General features: G+C 52.2%; 1 protein-coding gene across 1 annotated transcript in view; it reads right to left on the bottom strand.

Moving 5' to 3' along the window:
- ALPK1 (alpha kinase 1) overlaps positions 1 to 17048 on the bottom strand; it is a 100439-nt gene extending 83391 nt beyond the window's left edge. Inside the window, exon 1 of the mRNA XM_070414155.1 lies at positions 16963 to 17048. The gene's annotated coding sequence lies outside the window, so the exon portion shown is untranslated. The remainder of the gene's footprint in view (positions 1 to 16962) is intronic.
- Positions 17049 to 21607: the final 4559 nt, after the last annotated feature.

The raw sequence follows: 21607 nt of genomic DNA, 5'->3' as shown, positions 1-21607 counted from the left end.
GCCCCCCTTCACGGGAGCAAAGGCGTATCGGATCCTGGCCGAAGGCAATAGGGGAACTGGACTGATGATCTTATGTTTACAAGATAATCGCACTGAGGCAGGTAGCGACTGATGGGCCCCCTGTGAAGATCTGAAAAGTCGGAAGTTGGGTGATTTGTCCCGGTTCCTGTGGCAGCTCCGGGGACCTGGGGCCAGACCTCTGACCCAGGGGGGTTTCCCACGAGACGACTCTGGTGTCCTGGCTTCTGGAGAAGAAACAGGGCCACACTGAGAAGCAGGTGTTTTACTCTGGTAGCTTGTTGATTCCATGAGAGAAGCGTGCATCCTAGTCGCTCAGAGAAATCGGCTCACGTGTCAGGTTTTAAAGAACGGAGACTGTAACTGCTGTGTGTTTGTTTTGTGTTTCTAATCCTCCCCCGAGGATATTTCACCAATGACTTCAGAGGGAGCGGGAGCGAGAGGGAAAGGCAGAGAGAAATGAGGATGTGAGAGGAAACACATCGATGGGTTGCCTCCTCCGTGCTCACCGACCAGGGCCCGGGCGGGGAGGAGCCTGCAACTGAGGTCCATGCTCTTGACCGGAATTGAACCTGGGACCCTTCGGTCCGCAGGCGATGCTCTATCCACTGAGCCACACCGGCCAGGGCTCCAGGGTTACGTAACATTTTTAATCCCAGTTTATCATCACAGACACCAGGGCAGGCAGAGGCGGGTGTAGAGGGGAGCTCTGTCCGTGGAGCACCCGGGGGGCTTGAGCCTGCGCACGAACTCGGAGAGGCAGGCTCTGAGCTTCCCAGTGGAGAGATGAGGGCGTTGGGTCAGACCCCACGGGGTTTCTAAAACCATTTGCCTTCCAGCTACCGACACAGCCCTGAATACTTCAGAACACATCCCTGTGCCCACACAGACAGGCCGAATGGGAGTTGCCAGAACTCAGCTTCCAGCAAAACAATTCTGTAAACACACACACACATACATGACCTACGTCCTCCCTCGCTTCACCAGTAAACCGGCTCCTGCCCAGCCTGCGCCTCAGAAAGCTAATCGAATGCTTGGATTTCCTCTACACGGGCCAGAAGGAGGCGACTGAAAAGGGGCGGCTAATCCCGCCGGCACCCCACCGTTTTCAGGGTGCGTGCCGCCTGCTGACAACCAGGTCTCCAGGGCCCTGACGCGGTAACTCGGGCCAGAACCCCCCACTCTGGCCTCTCCGGGGAGGGCGTCTGCCTCCTACAGATAATTAAAAACTCAGCGATGCCCTGCCCAGGATGTCTCTCGCCTTTTCCTCCCCTAAAAGAAGAAACTTCAGCGGGAAGATTACGGTTTTCTCTCTTTCTCTGAAGCTGAGAGCACCAACTGGCGTCGCTGCATTAAAATCAGGGGCAGCCCGGCCGCCGGCAGCCGCCCGCGGAGGGCGGGCTCTGTTCGCACGCAGCCACATGAAAGGGCTCTTTTCATCCCACGGCGGTGGAGTGTAAACTGGGGGGGCCCTCGGCACACAGCGCGGCCGCGACCTCCGAGGTAAACGGGATTTACATTACTTTCTGACAAGAATTAAATGAGGGCCTTGTGGCCACACGAACAGCCTCGGAGGCGGCAACAGATGGGCCTGAATGTGCTCCCCGGGAAAACCACGGTGACATCTGTGGCTCCACATCCCGGTGGTCGCAGCCAGCCGCCGGGCAGGCGGGGCTGGGCGAGCATGTATGTGTGTGTGTGTGTGTGTGTGTGGTGTGTGTATATGTATGTGTGTGTGTGATGTGTGTGTGCGGTGTGTGTGTGTGTATGCATGTGTGTGCGTGTGCATGTATGTGTGTGGTGTGTGTGTGTGCGTGTGTGTGTGCGTGTGTGTGAGTGTGGTGTGTGTGTGTGTGCGGTGTGTGGTGTGTGTGTGTGTGCGGTGTGTGGTGTGTGTGTGTGTGTGCGTGTGTGGTGTGTGTGCGTGTGTGTTTGTGGTGTGTGTGTGTGTGAGTGTGGTGTGTGTGGTGTGTGCTGGAGCCGCCGGCACAGGGTTGGCCCCTATTGTCACCATCCGATGGAGAGCGTGTCCTGCTCGCCTGTGTGCACCCAGCGAGTCTGAGACGCTGTCTCTCCTTGGACCGGAGTATCGGCCCCAGCGACTGATCCTGTCTTTCAGGGCAGCCTCTTGGCGACGGGCTCACTCTCGGCCCCGGGCGAAGGGCGCTGCTGTCTGCGGTTGATGGGGTGCGTTCACACGTGGCCAACGCAACACAGAGACCCTTCCCCAGGCATTCTTCCTCCGAATCTGTCTCTTTCCTCCTCAAAGGGGCGTCCTGTTTTCACCAGGAAGTCTCAGTCCGTTTCCTGGTTGAGACCAAGTCAAGAGACCTTGCGGCGGTGACCTTGAAGGGCGACCTTGACGGGCGTGAGGGAGGCTCCTGGAGATGGAGGGAGGCAGGCAGGAGGAGAGCGAGCGGCTGGCCTGCCCGGCCAGGCCAGGCCCCCCATCCCGTCCCCATGCCCCCCTCCCCTACGCTCTCCGCGAGGGACCAGGGCGGATGGACCTGTGGCCGAAGGCTGGGCAGGGAGGCGAGGGGTCCAGGATGTGCTCTCCAGTCCCAGGGGGAGGAGGGACGGCTCCCTGGCCTCAACCCCAACAGCGAGAACAGAGGCTCTGGATCGAAATGCCCACATCTTGCTGGGCCCCGGGCTGGTATGAGGCGGGGGGCGACGCCCGTGTGCCTGTGTCCTGGGCTGTGAAGCAGAACGAAGCAGAGTCCACCTCGTAATCAGACTGGAATCGCGTCCCCGTGGGCAGTGCTTCTGGCCTGGCTTCGGGGCCCTTCTCACCCTCACTGTGCGGAGAGGGGTTCCGAGGCCTGCGGACAGAGCCCAGCCGCTCGATGAGTCTTTCAAAATGAGTAGCACTGTGCTCTGCTTGTGTGTGGAAATTCAGAAAACGAACTTTTCAAAAAATCCTTTTATTTTTGGCTTCTAGGAACTTCAGGTTATACTTTAAAATCACATACTTTTTAGCCCTGGCAGCGTTGCTCAGTGGTTAGAGCACTGGCCTGTGCACCGGAGGGTCTCGGGTTCGATTCCCAGTCAAGGGCACGTGCCTGGGTTTCGGGTTTGTTCCCGCCCCCAGTTGGGGCACGTGCGGGAGGCAACCAATCAATGTCTCTCTCATATCGGTGTTTCTCTCCCGCCCACTCAATCTAAAGAAATCAGTGGAAAAAAACATCCTCACTCCTTGGGTGACGATGAAAGAAGAAATCACATTCTCTTTATAATGACACTATGACTTGCTAATGACCAAAAGCAGCTGGGTATGGCCGAGCTACGGTAGAGCCTGCCGGGAGGCTGATAAAATCATACATTGAGATGAAAAAGGGAGGGTCAAGCCACATTTCTAGCCCCTCTTCCTGGTGCAGACACGGAAGCAGGCCGGGCTCTCGAAGAAAGTGGTTGGATGCGAGCGAAATCCGTGCAACAAACTGTTCAGAACAACAGCAGCAGCAGGAAGAGGCCGCGGGCCTCGGCCGCCTGCCGTGAAAGCTCACGCTGCAGGGTTTCAGGTAAACGTCCCCCACGGACTCGCATCCGCAGCCTCTGCTCTGTGTGACTTTTAAAAAAATATGTATTTTCATTGATGTCAGAGAGAAAGGGAGAGGGAGAGAGAGATAGAAACATCAACGATGAGAGAGAACCATGGATCGGCCGCCTCCTGCACGCCCCACACTGGGGATCGAGCCTGCAGCCCGGGCCGGTGCCCTGACCGGGAATGGAACCCTGTCCTCCTGGTTCGCAGGTCGACGCTCACTGATCCACGCCGGCCGGGCTCCGTGTGACTTTCAAAGGACCCAGGTGTGAGCCTCGGCGAGTGGGTGGAGCCTGGTGCCGTGTGAGGCCGCTTCTCGGGGAAGCAGGTCCACAGTCAGGCCCCCTCTCTCCATGGCTTCCTGGCACCGTGGACGTGACGGGATGAAACAGGTGCAAGCACTTAATTTTCACCAACGGGGAAGCCCTCCTTCCTGAGGCTGCAGCACACGCACAGCTCGTCTCCCCGTTGCTGTCCTCCTGCCCATTGCTGTCCTCCTGTCCCGTTGCTGTCCTCCTGTCTATTGCTGTCCTCCTGTCCCATTGCTGTCCTCCTGTCCCATTGCTGTTCTCCTGTCTATTGCTGTCCTCCTGTCCTATTGCTGTCCTCCTGTCTATTGTTGTCCTCCTGTCCTGTTGCTGTCCTCCTGTCTATTGCTGTCCTCCTGTCCTGTTGCTGTCCTCCTGTCCTATTGCTGTCCTCCTGTCCTATTGCTGTCCTCCTGTCCTGTAGCTGTCCTCCTGTCCTATTGCTGTCCTGCTGTCCTGTAGCTGTCCTCCTGTCCTATTGCTGTCCTCCTGTCCTGTTGCTGTCCTCCTGTCTATTGCTGTCCTCCTGTCCTGTTGCTGTCCTCCTGTCCTATTGCTGTCCTCCTGTCCTATTGCTGTCTTCCTGTCCCGTTGCTGTCCTCCTGTCCTATTGCTGTCCTCCTGTCCTATTGCTGTCCTCCTGTCCTGTAGCTGTCCTCCTGTCCTATTGCTGTCCTGCTGTCCTGTAGCTGTCCTCCTGTCCTATTGCTGTCCTCCTGTCCTGTTGCTGTCCTCCTGTCTATTGCTGTCCTCCTGTCCTGTTGCTGTCCTCCTGTCCTATTGCTGTCCTCCTGTCCTATTGCTGTCCTCCTGTCCCGTTGCTGTCCTCCTGTCCCGTTGCTGTCCTCCTGTCGGGCCTCGGCAGAGGCCCTTTGTCTTCGGGGCCCGAGGAGAAGCCACGAAACAAAGGCCCCTGTTGTTCCCTCTGCGGCCTCAGAAGTGACCGCGGCAGCGGCAGCGCGCCCCGCTCTCCCGGGCTCCCCACACCTCCCGCTCCCCTGTCGTCGCTGGACGTGAAAGGGGGGTAATTGAGGGAAGACCCATAAATTTAAGAGCTCTTCAGGGACAGACATAATGAATTTGGTACAGCACATATTTCTACATCAAAGATGCCTTTGAAGTGACAAAACCCTAATCCGCAAACGACCGGGCACTTCCCCTCGGCCCGCGAGCCCATCGGCAAATAAACGCACATTCAGGAAATTATCTTTATCTGGAAACGGCCACAAGGAGCCTCGGCCTCCCGGCAGCCTTGCCACAGCGACACCGGGAACGTGTGGGGAGCCAGGCCTGAGGAGCGAGGGGCTGGCTGTGTGCAGGGCCCTGGCCCCGCAGCCGCCTGCGCGAGGGACAGGCCGGCTTTGTGCGCACTCCGCTTGCTCAGGGCCTGCAGGGCACTCGGTCATGAATATGCATCATGTCAGGAAGAGACAGGCCCTTCAGATCCGACTAGAAGACACGCACACCCCCGACCAGCAAAACCCCAGGACCCGGAGCGACTTGGCGATCACGGTGACGTGCTGGCCGCCAAGGGCAGGTCACGCTGGACACGCGTGCAGCCTGCTGTGGGTGACGGGACTTCCGCTCCCCGGCGGCTGAGGGGAGATCCCACAGGGATTTCAGTTCTCGGAGCCACGGGTACGGATCCCACATGCAGATCACACACCAGACAGTGAGCTCGCCTTCCCGGTGCCGACCAGGTTCTGAGTGCGGAGAACAGCATCCCATGGACTAAATGCACACCGGTTTTAAGAGACAGGATTTTCCCATATTGAGCAGAAGGACATTGTACAGAAAAAAGTAAAAATCGCAAATAAACAATTTTAAAGGGAAATGGTGGAGAGCCAGGCTGTCACCTGAAACAGTGCTCAGAGGTTCCTGTTCTACGGATATTCTTTTCTACAAAGACGAGCTATTTCGCAGCGACCCCTGGGCGGGGAGCTGGTCAGATACTTTTCAATGACTGGGCTTTGGTTTTTCTGTCGACTTTGAAATGTAACGCAGCCGAAATATAAATATATATTTAAATGAACTTTTCACAGACGCAGATCAGTGAGGCGGCGGAGTACCGCTTGTTCCTTTTCTGCTCTCCTCCTGAGATGATAAAGCGCGGATCCCGCTGGGCAGAGACAAAGCGGGCTGGGGGGATTTGGGATATTCCCAGTGTTCCTGTAGACGTCCTGCCTCATTAGCATAACCTCCTCCCGGGAGGGACCAGCTCAAAGCCCAGCCCGCCCGCTAATCCCCTCGCAGAGCTCTGCTTGCTCCCTTTGAAGAGGAACAGAGTCCCCTTGTGCCTCCTGGGCGCCGGCCTCCTGGCCGAGGCTCTGAACGTGGAACCCGCGCTGCCATCGGGGGTAGGACGAGGAGGCCGAGTGTCCGGGAGGCCACTGCGCGTGCAGGGGAGACGCTGGCTGATCTCACTCTTCCTCAGCGTCCATCCCGTCTTCCCTCCTCTAGGCCAAGATGACAAGAGCGCTACCCCCGCACCTTTGTTCCTTCGATGAGGGTCAGGCGCTGCCACGCATCTGCTGGGCCTTCGAGTCCTCGCTCCTCAGGGACAGAGGCTGGTCCAGGCCTCTTCCTTCACCCGCATCTTCACGGGACAGCGGGACATTTAGAGGCGGCCATTCTGGCGGCTCATTCCCTACAGACGCTGCTGACAAACTCAACGAAGCAGCAGGTGGACGAGCAGCACCCGGTTTCAATAAAATGCAAAAAAACCCAAGACCAAAACAAACAAACAAACAAACAAACACCAGTAAAAATTATACAGCGGCGTGGAAAACGTTTGTCATTTTTATTTATTTTTATTTTTTGTTAAAACCAAAGGCTCAGGGGTTTGCTGAAGACACTCCCTCAGGGAGGCCTACATTCTGAGTCTGAAACGCAAGTGCTAGGCTGAGAGCACAACTGATTCTAGTTGTTTTTCTCATTTTATGATCATTCATTTGTAATAAAAGGAACCGGCTCATAACGGGTTTGCCGTCTTGAAGTAACTGTTTCATAAGATTGCGGGAGTGTGTCCGCCACACGGCTCGGTGCCAGGTGACGCCCGTGGGCAGGTTCTCCCTGATTAAAGCAGGAGACACTGGGCTCATGCTGCTGGAACCTGTTGTTGGCATCAGGTCACGAGCATCTCAACCTCGGCACGTTGCCCCTTTTTGCCTTTGCTCACAGGGAGCTAGAAACCGATGCTGCCCTCAGCTCCACGGTGCCCTTCGCTCCGCCAGCCTCGCACAGACCACCTGTAGGGACAGTTCTAGACACATCTGTGCGTCGCAAATGGATCGTTTCGGGCGTTTCTGAGGGCGTGCACAGGTTAAAACACATTTCACAACAGTGCTCCCTATTCGACGTGGCCGTTCTCTTCACACGCGTACGGAGAGAACTCAGGGTCTCAGGTGCACGGCGTGGATTTGTGGCACACCTACTATGTGGCAGGTGACGAGGCTGTGAGGCAGGTCACCAATTACCTCTCTTGCCGGGAGCTACTCTGGCATGTTCATGCCCTAAATCAGATCTGCTGTGCCCTTCATCCTAGCAGCGCCAACGTGTGGTCGCCCAGGCGTCCCGAGGAGCATGCTTCTCCCAGACCCCGTCCTTTAAAAGTTATCAGAGCCCTGGCTGGTGTGGCCCAGTGGATAGAGCGTCGGCCTGCGGACCAAAGGGTCCCAGGTTCGATTCCGGTCAAGGGCACGGACCTCGGTTGCAGGCTCCTCCCCAGCCGGGGCCCTTGTCGGGGCTCGTGCAGGAGGCAACCAATCGATGTTTCTCCCACATTGATCTTTCTCTCCGTCTTTCCCTCTCTCTTCCACTCTCTCCAAAAGATCAATGGGAAGATATCCTCGGGTGAGAATTAACAACAACAACAAAAAGTTATTAGAGCATCGCTTCTGTGTGAATGTCCTTCTGACACCTTCTTCCCACACTTCTAACGTAAACAAGATAGGGAACGATGTAGAGAGTTGGATATATTTACGATTGTGTGTGATACTTATACTAAAAATCTGTCTTCCTTGAAAAAAACAACAACACACCACTAAAATACTTAAGAATAAAAAAATGTCACAACATGGCTTATTAACTTAAAAATGCAAGCCCTTCAGCTCTTGCCCAAAATAAATGCATGTTACTGCTGAACATTTATAAAAATTAATAATATAGTAGGAAAAAATTATTTGACCATGATACATTTAAGAAGCTCTGGATTGTTAACCAGAAGTTGGCATCTATGACCAGCCCACTTGGAACTGCCACGGCGCTCACAAGCCATTTTCCACTTCATCCCCAAACCGAGCCCACGGCTACACGTACAAGACCAATAAAAACGACCTGTGAACCTCGATTTCCGCCCAAGAAGAAGAAACCAGCAAACACCAAGCCTTAGGGAAGCAGAAGGAGCAAATGAACGTAACACGTTTAAAAATAGTGATTTATGCCCGGCAGGCCTGGCTCAGTGGTTGAGCATCGACCTATGAACCAGGAGGTCATGGTTGGATTCCCGGTGTAGGAGGCAGCCAATCAATGATTCCCTCTCATCCTTGATGTTTCTATCTCTCCTCCTCCCCTCCTCTCTGAAATCAGTAAAAATATATTTTTTAAAAAAATAGTGATTTATAAAACAGTAGACACATCAAAATGGTGGTTATTTGAAAAGGCCTCTGAGTTGACTTCCGAGAAAATCTAAGGGCTGACAGGAGAGAAGAAGGTGGACGGTGGGATGAAAACCATCACCGGTGAGATCTTAGAAGGAGGTGAGGCCATTGTGAACAAACCCACCTGACGTATCTGCTTCTAAAAACACCAAGTTAAACATTGACCAGCTCTAAACCTGTCCTGCTGGCATCTTCATTGTTTATTAAAGGTGTCGATGACTTTGGAGAACATGACTCACAGATAACAGGCAATCTTCTCACATTCTCAGTCTTAATTAGGTCTTAGGCTTTTCTTCAGTTTTTTGTTTTGTTTTAAATATTTTAATTGAGTCCAGAGAGAGGAAAGGAGAGGGAGAGAGAGAGAAACATCAATGATGAGAGGGAATCATGGATCGGCTGCCTCCTGCATGCCCCACTCTGGGGATGGAGCCTGCAGCCCTGGCATGAGCCCTGACCAGGAATGGAACCGTGACCTGCTGGTTCGTAGGGCGACACTTAACCACTGAGCCTCACCGGCTGTTTTAATCATGTATCAGAATTGTTCAGAGAATAAGCCGCTCTCGCCACGGAGATCCCGTGACCAGGACACCTGTGTGCACTGTGGCTGCAGATCTGAGCTCCGGGGAAGAGGACCCAGGGCAGCCAGAACCGAGCAAAAGCCGTCCGGGCCTCGGGACAAACACCTCTTTTCCTTGAGAAACGTCCCCTGCTTTTTGTGTTGGGCCCTGGGAGAGGCCGGGTGTCTCTGTGGGAAATGGCCTGAGCCTGAGACTTGAGCCACCCTCTAAGCTCGTCGCTATTTCAGGCTTTTATTGGCCAGGTCTCCTCCTGTGGACTCGCTGAAGGCCAAGTTCACCCCGAGCCACACACATAGCGTCGCCCTAAGAATGAGCTGGGACGCTCCCAGGACTCACCGGTCACACCACAACCCAGAGCAGCTGGCCATCCGTCCGGAGCAGGGAACTGCCAAGGAGGACTTGGCCGGAGCCCGCAGGGGCGTGAGAGGACGCGGGCCCCTGGTCCAGAAAAAAGGTACCTGCCCCAAATCAGTAACAATACCTGGTGTTGTTTCCGCCAAGGACAGATCGTGGGGTGCAGGAAAGACAGGCTAGGAGGGGGCCTCCCACCTCACCACCCCCTTATTGAGAGCACAGCCTCACAGCCGGTTCCCACGGGGGCTGTCAGCACAGTCTTCTCGCCTGTTCGTCGAGCACCTGCCCACACGGCAGCCCACACGCAGCCAGTCACCCCCACACTCCCTGCCGCCCTCTACTTCGCTAGGCTGTCTGGTGGTGGTGCCCTTCACAGTCAGTCGTGAGTGATGTGCACAGGGCGGGGAAAAGTAGGTTTACAGTGGTTCCCATGGAAAAGAACACAACAGTCTATGCTAATAAAAGCCTAGGTGGCCCTCCCACCCTCGCGCGATGCCCTCACGTCATCACAAGATGGCCATCCCCACGTGGTCATAAGATAGCCGCCACATGATGGCCTGCAGGGGAGGGCAGTTGGGGGCAACCAGGCCTGCAGGGGAGGGCAGTTGGGGGCAACCAGGCCTGCAGGGGAGGGCAGTTGGGGGTGACCAGGCTGGGAGGCAGAAGCAGTTGGGGGCAATCAGGCAGGCAGACAGGCGAGTGGTTAGGAGCCACCAGTCCTGGATTGTGAGAGGGATGTCCCAGATTGGAGAGTGTGCAGGCTGGGCTGAGGGACACCCCCCCACACACATGAATTTCATGCACCGGGCCTCTAATAAATAATAACACAAGAATAAACTCTGGCCCAGCTGGCATGGCTTAGTGGTTGAGCATCGACCTATGGAACTGGAGATCACAGTTCGATTCCCGGTCAGGGCACCTGGATCGTGCAGGAGGCAGCCAATCCGTGATTCTGTCTCATCATTGATGTTTCCAGCTCTCTCTCCCGCTCCCTTCCTCCCTGAAATCCATAAAAATACATAAAAAAAGGATGAACTCCATGTTGCGTCCTCACTACTGTAAACCTACTTTGCCCGCCCCGTGTGTAGCTTGTACAAAACTCATGGAGCCTCTTCTTTCTCTCATGTGAGTGTCTGAGCAATAGCTTCTTTCTAGGATGAAGCTGCAAGTGTCAGGGGGCACCCGCAGGCTGGGACCCCTGGCTGCAGTGGGAACCTGGGCGCCAGGAAGCTCAGGGCTCTGACCAGCTCCGTGCGTGCATGTGGGGGGCCCGCCCCTCCGGCCCTGCCTTTCGACGGCCTCCTGACCAGTTTCTGATCAGTGCTTCTCGCTGTAGCTTGTCCTCCCTGCCCTTCGTTTTCATCACGTGTCACTCGACTCGCTTTCACACACACGGGGGCTCCCCTGTGAGGGAATGAAACAAACCTGCCTTTCGCCAAGAGCTCAGGCACACGACCGGCTCACTCACCCGGTTTCACCGAGCGCCGGTCCCCGCCCTCCTGCCATCGCTGCCCTGGCCGTCCCTGCAATGTCCTGTCCGTCCCTCACTACCAAGAGGACTCCTAGAAAGACTACAGTCGTGCACCACTTAACTGCAGGGATGTGTCATGAGGACTGTGCGGCATTGGGCGGTTTTGTCGCTGTGAACATCATGCAGTGTAACTCTACGGACCCAGAATGTATAGCGGTTATGCTATAGCCCACTCACTGCACATGTAGGCTGTGCGGTTTAGCCTATTGCTTCTGGGCTACAACCCTGTGCATATGTTACTGTACTGAACACTGTAGGCAACTATAACACAATGGTATCTGTGTATCTAAACATAGACAAGGTATAGCAAAAAATATGGTGTTAAAGATAATGGTTCACCTGTGTAGGGCGCTTACCAGGGGCGGAGCTGACGGCCACGAGATGACTTGTGTTTCCATTCCCAAAGGTCATTGCTGGTCACAAGACAACTCATGTCTGCACTTACATTAATTTCAGTAATTTTAAGGTCTGAAAGCCATGCAGAGTTTTGTGTGTATATATGTGTATATATATGTGTGTGTGTGTGTGTGTGTGTGTGTGTGTAGATATACATACATATTGACTTCAGAGAGGAAGGGAGAGGGAGGGAGAGATAGAAACATCCATGATGAGAGAGAATCATGGATCGGCTGCCTCCTGCTCACCCCCCACTGGGGATCGAGCCCGAGACCCAGGCCTGTGCCCTTAACCAGATCGAACCCGGGACCCTTCAGTCCCCAGGCCGACGCTCTATCCACGGAGCCCCGCCGGCCAGGGCAGGACGAGCGATCTTCATCTCGTCCACAGGAGCTTGGTGCCACCGGCCCAGGCGCTAACCGAATGCTCCGCAGGGTGTCAGGGTCGTCACCCTCGCGTGGCACACGAGGCACCGGAGGCTGCAGTGACGCGAGTCGGGGGGTAAGTCCGGCTTGGGGCTTGCAGATCTGTCTCCCTTCAAACCTGTGCTCGCGATCAGCCCACCACCCTGCCTCCAAGTGCTTCGTTTCCTACTTTTCAAACCTGGGGTGCTTGCCCGTGGCCTTGCCCTGACCGCCCGCCCACCTTTGGGTTTATACCCGACCCCCTGCTGCCTTGGGAAGGAACGGCCTTTCTTCTCAGGCCCCGCACAGCGCGGGGTCCCAGAGCCCGGAGCCCTGCAGCTCCCGTCAGCCGAGCGCAGAGCCCAGTGGAGCTGACGGCGGCTCCTCGTCGAGCGCTGCGCTTGGCGGGTGTCTCCTGTCACAGCGGACCCTCCCGTGGCCTTTCAATGCAGCCACGCTCCACCAGCAGGGCCCCGGCCCCTCTCCCCAAAGGGTCTTCAAGTTGGAGCTTGTCATGTTTTACTCCAGAGGTTGCCTTTTAAGAAGACTATTAACCCCTGGCCGGTGCTCAGTGGTTAGAGCGTCGGCCCGCACACTGAAGGGTCACGGGTTCGATTCCCAGTCAAGGGCACTGCAGGCTCGATCCTCGACAACCAACCAGTGCGTCTCTCTCACATCGATTTCCTTCTCTCTCCCTCCTCCCCTCTTCCACTCTCTCTCAACATCAATGGGAATATATCCCTGGGTGAGGATTTTTTTAAAAAAAAGAGAGAGAGAGAGAGAGAAGACCACCAAGTGTTCTTTTTGGAGGTGGTTTGTTTATTGTCAGTTGAGTCCTATTTTCAATTTCACTGAATTTCCAACTTTAGGGTTGAACCCAAACTGATGTATTCGGGGTGATTTCCATTCCCCCCAGCTGTAGGTAATGGATCAATGGTGAGTCTTTTAAACGTGTGTCTCTCGGGCAATAATATAAACCAACAGGCCAGGGACTGCGTCTGCCTTGCTCCCTCCTAAAACTGGGGTATTCGGATCTGGAATAGCTCCCGGCACAGCCGAGGCGCAGAAACGTTCGTTGTTGTTCAACGCCCACGAAAGGAGGCACTGGCTGAACCTGGGCAACCTCTCTTATTTGCTTTGTTCTCCGCGTTGCTGACTGTCTATGTGATAAGTTGGAAAACTTCCTTCTAGGCCAGCAATGACTCTGCTGTTCCCAGAGGCGGTGCTTTCATCGTCTCCGTGAGGATTAAACTCCCCGCCTGACCCTCGAAGTGATAATTTCATCCTCTCATCTTTTACCTCCAAACTGATATCAAGTTTTCAGTCCTCATTGGTCGCGTAACAGATGTTTCCACACATCGATGACCTGATTGTGTTACCAGGACGTCATCGGATCTTCTGAAAACCGTGGCAGTGTCTACGCCATGGTCTCCGGCTCAGAAAGTGAGTTAATAGGACGTCAGCCCCGACAAATGTCTGCGTCTTTCGCATCAGGGTCTTCCTGGCTTTTCCCCAACAAGAGCCTGTGGTCTGTTCTTCTTCCCGGCGCCTCTCCGCCGCCCTCTCCTGGCGGCTCATAGCAGCACAGGCCAAGGAGAAACCCCTTGTACATGCTCACTTATTAAGGAAAACAAGTGTTTTGTTGTTAGAACAAAAAAGATCTAAAGAAATTACAAGACTCAGTAATGACCAAAGGAAATGTAGAGCTTCTGTGAAACGTTGACATTGACAATAAATAAATAAAAACAAACCAAAAAAACTCCACATACCCTCTGGTGAGGATTCAAACAAAACAAGACAAAGAAACCATTGAAATAGTGATGCACATTATTTGCCTGACCAGTAAATTGAACTCTATTTCAGTAAAAATACAGGCATCTTTTTGGAATTCACTATAGAAAAAAGAAGATTCACTAATCTATTATCTCAAAATTGGTGATGTTTCCGTGTAACGATGATAAAATCACACTTGTGCCATCGACGGCGTGTTTGCTAACCAAACCAGTACCACCGAGAATTCACCCTTTACATCCTGCCCGTCCGTGAATCTCCTGCCCGAGACCGACTCATTCCCAACCACATAGTTAGCCCCTTGCCGGCGAGGGCTCCTGGGTTCTAACCCCACTGCCCGTGAATTTAGGGGAGTCCCCTCTCCCTGCCAGACCTCCACTTCCTCCTCTTTGTTTTTTATTTATTTACTGTTGTTAATCCTCACCTGAGGATATTTTCCCACTGATCTTTAGAGAGAGTGGAAGGGAGAGGGAAAGACAGAGAGAAACATCGATGTGAGAGGAACACATGGATTGGTTGCCTCCTGCATGCACCCCAACCTGGGCCCGGGCCGGGGAGGAGCCTGCAACCCAGGAACGTGTCCTTGACCAGAATCAAACCTGGGACCCTTCAGTCCGCAGGCCGATGCTCTATCCACTGAGCCACACCGGGTAGACCTTCTCTTTTCTTCAAAGCAAAAGAGGAAGCAATCCACATGAGCAAAACCAGCCGATGGGAAGGGTTCCCGTCGGTACTTCATCCCACCCTCTCCGACTCTGCCTGTTTGTCCTTGACCGAGACTCAATCCTCTCCGTGTGTCCAATACACAGAAGGTGAGGACTTCCCTCCCAACGACTGCCATTGACTGTGTAGCTGCATCATTTTCTTTAATGAAGTCTATTCGTTTTCTCAAAAAAGTAATATATTACATAGTAATATAAGCAGCCAATCATAGTATAGATATAGACAAAGACCTGGGTTCAGGTTCACATACCGACATAGACATAGGTGATAGAGGGGAGAGAGAGAGAGAGAGAGAGAGAGAGAGAGAAATGAGGGAAAGATAGAAATGAGAAAGAGAGAAAGAAAGAGAGAGAGATGAGAGAGATAGAGAGAGAGATAGAGAGAGAAGGAGATAGTGAGAGAGCAAGAGATAGAAATGAGAGAGAGATAGAGATAGAAATATATATATATATATAGAGAGAGAGAAATAGAGAGAGGGAGATAGTGAGAGAGCAAGATATATATAGAGAGAGAGAGGGAGAGAGAAAGAAAGAGAGAGAGATGAAAGAGATAGAGAGAGAGATAGAGAGAGAGGGAGATAGTGAGAGAGCAAGAGATAGAAATGAGAGAGAGATAGAGATAGAGAGAAATGTATATATATATATAGAGAGAGAGAGAGAGAGAGAGAGAGAGAAGCAGAAGGGAGAGAAATAGCCTGCCACTATAACACGCCATCTACTTCAGAAGATCTGTGAGTTATACCTTTGCCGTTTCACGTGAGTAGCTATAAGAATCATAGCTGAAGCCCTGGCCGATGTGGCTCAGTGGATAGGGCGTCGGCCTGCAGACTGAAGGGTCCCAGGTTTGATTCCAGTCAAGGGCACATGCCCAGGTTGTGGGCTTGATCCCCAGTGTGGGGCATGGGGGAGGCAGCCGATCAATGATTTTCTCTCATCGTTGATGTTTCTCTTTCTCTCTCCCTCTCCCTTCCTCTCGGAAATCAATAAAAATAGATTAAAAAAAAAAAAAGAGTGCTAGCTGAGTCTGTGAGCACTTTCTGTGCTGACGCTGGTCTCAGTCCCACCAGGCCCACCAAGAGCCACCATTAGCAACCCCTGGCACGCGTGCCAAACATGGCACACCGGTAACTTTTGCTGGCACGCGAAACCCTCTCTTATAATCTTCCATTTACAATTTTTTTCTTAATATCGACTTTTTTATTTTTCAGATAAATTCAGTGTAGGTGTATCTTAGATAAATAAATAATTTTACATAACAAGTTATCTTAAAGACCATAGACGTGGATTGATGAGAGAGGGGAAGAGCAATTTCTATGCCTCCGCCTTCACTCTCCCTGCCTTCCTAGATCCGACCGGTGTTTTGGTTTCATCCACATACGCTTGTGAATCTTTGTTCTCAGTGATGAATTTTGTTAAGTCTCGTAATAGGAGTAGCCTGACGGATGAAAGCAGTAGCTAGTGCATATCTCTGAAGGTCATGAAATATAAACCTGATGTAGAATCTCTGTCATCAGTGATGCAGCCGCAAAAGTCCCACTGACAATATCAAACGGAGTCATAAAGTTTTCTGTCGGACTATCAGTGTACATGTATACATTAAAAAATAAATGTATTTTTCATCATCATACACTGTGTTTTTCTCCCTCGAATGAATTTTATTATTTCTTCAAGGTTCTTCACGTACGTACACCTTACGAGATATCAAGTAGGCGTAACATGTTCTCAAAAAATTAGGGTTGGCACGCAGAAGAATTCTGAGTCAGAGATTTTGCTGGCTTTGGCACGCACTCACACAAAGGTTGCCCACCCCTGGCTTAGCCTTTCTTCTTGGTTAGGGTGCCTGCAGTTCTTTCTTATCACACATACCTTGGTAATGAAACTCTTCGTGAATTTTCTCCGTAGTCACCACTATTTCCTCCCTAGGATGGGTTCCCGAAAGGCAATGACCAACACGAGCATTTTTGACGCCCGTTGGCACGTAGCGTGATAGTTATGACTCTTGACCCCGGTGCTCCTTGAGGTCAGAGAGCCCATCTGATCGGCAAGAAGCTGGGGGTCACCTGGGACAACTCGCCTGCTCTATGACTCATTTCACAAGTGCTGGCGCCCTCTGCACCTCCCATTTCATGGCAATTCGTGGGAAATACGGAGCAGCACAGCCTAGTGAAATCTGATAAGACATGTACTTATCTATCAAACACGTCGCATGTCTATCATCAGGAAACCGAACCGACTGTGTTATCAGTTAAGCTCTGTAACCCAGGGCCAACGGAGCTCAAGACTCCCACCCGCCCTGGTCAGAGACGCCCGCCTCACACACACCAGTGCCCGCGGCCTCAACCTCGGCCCTTCCCAGGTGCCTTCCCGGCCTCACCCTGTCCACATCTCCTGTCACCGTATTCCCTTCATCGCTTCCTCCACACGGACAGTAAACCGGCTCAACATTTTCAGGGCAATCACATCCAGGGAGCCATGATGTTATACACGGATTGCAGTTGTAATTCACATTAAACCAAGCACATAGAAACCTTTCACAGTCTGGAAGGAGCCGCTTACCATCAGCAGTTGGTGCATCACGTGTATCATGCCTTTTTTTTTTTTTTTTTTTTGCACCCACATCTACCCAGCTCTGTTTGACGTGTGAAGGCCGGTACTCACTTTTCTCTCGCAGGAGATGGAAAACACTCGGAACAGAACCCCCTCCGGCCTCCTTGAAACACCGTTTCTCAGAAGCAGCCTCTGTGCCAGGAAGCAGGAAACTGAAAGAAAGCCAAGCCGGCCACAGTCTCCGGATTGTGCAATGTTGGACACACCCCTGCAGGCACCCCTTGGTGCAGGGTATTCTGGGAGTTGTATGACTGCAGAAAATTCCTTCTTTTAAAGAAAGTGCAAGAAAACTCTTTATTTGGACTTAGAATGGAGAACCGTCCCCCAGGAGCTGAGGAAAGAGAGTGTCAGTGGGGAACAGTGTTCTGATGTAGACAGACCCATGCAGCCCTGGCCAGTGCTGCTCAGTGGATAGAGCGAACCAAAGGGTCCTGGGTTCGATTCCAGTCAAGGGCACGTCCCTCGGTTGCAGGCCGCTCCCCAGCTTGGGTCCTGGTCGGGGCGCCTGCAGGAGGCAACCAATCGGTGTGTTTCTCTCACATCAATGTTTCTCTCGGACTTTCCCTCTCTCTTTCCCTCTCTCTAAAAATAAATGGAAAAGTATCCTCAGGTGAAGAGTAACAGGAAACAAACAAGACAGACCCCGCGCAGGCTCCGTCGGCGCCCACCTGCTTCAGAACGCGATGGAGTCGGAGCGCAGACAGGAGCTCCTGTCACAGGACACACGAGCCACCAGGTTGATTTGAACTGAACAATGAAGTTAGGGTTTTTCTTATGAAAAATCTCACCGAACTGACTAGACAGGGAGGACTGACCGGGTTACATGGTGGACGTGGTCCTTCAGTCGAACCGTCTGAATCTGCAGCTCCACATTTTGATAAGAAAAGGAGAAGTGCATGGAAATGTTTTTATAAGTTTAACACCTTTTATTGGAAAAGTTGTTTGTTTTTAGGGGGCAGGCTCGCCCCATAGGGAGCCGCTGGGGGTCCCCATCTGGAGAGCACCTCCCTGGAGGCCTCGGGTCGGACATTCAGCAGCTTCCAGGTCTGCCTTCAGGGCGGGGTCTCCACTGATTGGTCAGCGCCAGGGCAGGGTCACTAGTCAGGGAAGCCGGTCCTGAGGTCAGCCGTCCCTCGTCTGGTTTTGGTGCTTTTCGGGGCCTGGAGCTGAGGCACAACTGAGTCCGGAGGGATTGGATGCGGGTCAGAACCTCGTGTCCTGGGCTGGGTGCTTAAGGGCTACTTTCCACTCCCTTGTTTGTTCTGCCCTAAGGGGTCTCACCCGCCCGGGAGGAACGGTCAGGGGTCTAACCCCATGGCCAGCGATGTCAAAGGTCAGGGGTCTAACCCCATGGCCAGCGATGTCAAAGGTCAGGGGAGGGTCTAACCCCATGGCCAGCGATGTCAAAGGTCAGGGGAGGGTCTAACCCCATGACCAGCGATGTGAAAGGTCAGGGGAGGGTCTAACCCCATGACCAGTGATGTGAAAGGTCAGGGGAGGGTCTAACCCCATGGCCAGCGATGTCAAAGGTCAGGGGAGGGTCTAACCCCATGGCCAGCGATGTGATAGGTCACATGAGGGTCTAACCCCATGGCCAGTGATGTCAAAGGTCAGGGGAGGGTCTAACCCCATGGCCAGTGATGTGAAAGGTCAGGGGAGGGTCTAACCTCATGGCCAGCGATGTGAAAGGTCAGGGGAGGGTCTAACCCCATGGCCAGTGATGTGAAAGGTCAGGGGAGGGTCTAACCCCATGGCCAGTGATGTGCGAGGGGAGGGACGGTCACCGTGGGACGAGGTCCTTGTTTTGCCTGTTGCTAGGCACCGGCTCTCCACCCTGGTGACTGCGGCACCGGGTCCCCGTCCTTGCTCTTTGGAGTCTGGCTGACTGCCCACCACCTTCCCCCTCAAGGATCTGGACTCGGGCTGGAGAAGAGGGAATCGAAGATGGCGGCATAGGTAAACACCGGCTATGCCGCCATAAACAACCACTTCAAAAATACAACTAAAAGACGGAACGGACATCAACCAGAACCACAGGAAGGCTGGCTGAGGAGAGACTCTTCAACTAGAAGGAAAAAGAACAGCAAACCGAGGTTCAGAGGAGGCGCAGTGTGGAAAATTTAAAGGTACGGTGGTGCAGTGGTGCGCGCGCAAAGCGGGCTGGTGGCTGGGGGCACGGTTGTCGTTTTCAATCAGGAGGGAGTCTCAGACTCTGGGCTACAGATCCGGGCGAGTCTCTAGGGACCCAGACTCAAACGGGAGAAGCGGGACTGTCTGGCTACGGTCCCTCCGAGGTTTGCAGCGGTTGCTGGGACAGAGAGGCAGAGCCCCTGGGGACGGACTGAGAGCAGCCATAGCTGCTCCCTCCCCCCGCCCTGTTGAGCCCGCCCCGCCCAAGCCCTGCGCAGAGCCATTTGCCGATCGCCTCAGGCAAAGGCTGGATTAGCGCCTCCCCAGAAGACAGACGTTTCCCACACAGCTGATTCCTACAGCCAGTCGGCCTGGTGGTCAAATCCCTCTAGTGTTAACTACAACAATTAAGGCTTGGCTAGAACAAGACTGCGCACAAAGACCACAAGGGGGTGCACCAAGAAAGCATAAAAGATGCGGAGACAAAAAAACATGACAGAAATGGAGGATATGGATCTAAAAATCACAATTTTGAGGGCTTGCTATAAACTTGAGCAGAGCCTCACGAAAACTAATGAGACCCTCGATGCTACGATAAAGAAATTAGAAAGTAAGCATACACGGACTGAAATAAAGAATATTATACCCAATAGCAGACCAGAGGAGCACAAGAATCAAACCAAAGATTTGACAAAAAACACCCAACTGGAAAAGCAAAATGAAAAAAGAATCCGAAAGTGTGAAGATAGTGTAAGGAGCCTCTGGGACAGTTTCAAGCGGACTAATATCAGAATTATTGGGGTGCCAGAAGATGAGAGACAGCAAGATATTGAAAACCTATTTCAAGAAATAATGGCAGAAAACTTCCCCCACCTGGTGAAAGAAATGGACTTACAGGTCCAGGAAGCGCAGAGAACCCCAAACAAAAGGAATCCAAAGAGCACCACACCAAGACACATCATCATTAAAATGCCAAGAGCAAAAGACAAAGAGAGAATCTTAAAAGCAGCAAGAGAAAGAGACTCAATTACCTACAAGGGAATACCCATACGACTGTCAGCTGATTTCTCAACAGAAACTTTGCAGGCCAGAAGGGAATGGCAAGAAATATTCAAAGTGCTGAATACCAAGAACCTACAACCAAGATTACTTTATCCAGCAAAGCTATCATTCAGAATTAAAGGTCAGATAAAGAGACAAGGAAAAGCTAAAGGAGTTCATCACCACTAAACCAGTATTACACGAAATACTGAAAGGTATCCTTTAAGAAGAGGAAGAAGAAAAAAGTAAAGATACAATTCGACAACAACAAATATGCATCTATCAACAAGTGAATCTAAGAATCAAGTGAATAAATAATCTGATGTACAGAATGAACTGGTGCTTATAATGAATCAGGGACATAGAAAGGGAATAGACTGACTATTCTTGGGGGGGAAAGGGGAGTGGGAGATTCGGGAAGAGACTGGACAAAAATCGTGCACCTATGGATGAGGACAGTGGGTGGGGAGTGAGGGCGGAGGGTGGGGCGGGAACTGGAAGGAGGGGAGTTATGGGGGTGGGGGGGGGGAAGAGGAACAAATGTAATCCGAACAATAAAAATTTAATAATAAAAAAAAAAAGGATCTGGACTCGGGGGAAGAGTTACTGACGTCAACGTGCTTTATTATCCTGGTCCTTCCCGAGCCTCCGGGTAGAGGGGGCTAATCTCTGGTGGAGGAGGGACTGCATTGTGCTGACTCGGTAAGTCTAGGGAAAGCTCTCTGGTACATTTCCCCCCACGGCTCTAATAACGGGACGGATCCTGTGGCAGCTCGGATGGCTTCCAATTCTGCCTCCGAACAAAAGAAAGAAGGAAATCCGAGAGGGTTGGATAACACGGAAGTTCTACACACACTATCGGTCCACCACTTACATTTTTTATAGTAGTGCACTTTGTAATTCCTCAAAAAATATGTATTTGTTATTGATTTCAGAGAGGAAGGAAAAGGGGAGAGAAAGAAAGAGAGAGAAAGAGAGAAACATCGATGACGAGAATCATGGATCGGCTGCCTCCTGAACGCCCCCTACTAGAGGTCAAGCCTGAAACGCAGGCATGTGTCCTGACCGGGAATCAAACTGTGACCTCCTGGTTCGTAGGTTGATGCTCAACCACTGAGCCACACTGGCCGGGCACTTTGTAATTCTTAATACATGACCTTAGAAGTTCAAATAACCCAATGGCATTGCTGCAACAATACTCTCTCTCCGTCGATTTACGTGAACTAAACGATGAACTAAACTAGCACGATTCAAGGCTCGTCTGTGTGTTTCTGTGGATGCTGTTTTATTTTAACTACCAGTAGCATTCATCCATGAGGTAATTTCTTTAAACCCCCCTAAATCTCATTAAGAAAGAAATGCATTTTCCATAAAATTGTAGTTTAATATTCATAAAAACATGTAATTTATTTGTCTTTCATTATGAATTTATAATACTTGTATAAGTCAGTATTTTAAAATGTTAATACTTAGAAACTTCCTTACCCTAAGGGCTACTCCAGAACAATAAAAGATTGGAGCAGCC

This window comes from Myotis yumanensis, unplaced genomic scaffold (genome assembly GCF_028538775.1).
Source record: "Myotis yumanensis isolate MYYU_CA2020_CCGP unplaced genomic scaffold, mMyoYum1.0.hap1 SCAF_5, whole genome shotgun sequence".
Lineage (NCBI taxonomy): Eukaryota > Metazoa > Chordata > Mammalia > Chiroptera > Vespertilionidae > Myotis > Myotis yumanensis.
Note: the sequence above shows the minus strand (reverse complement) of the source record. Positions and strands in the feature narration are given on the sequence as shown.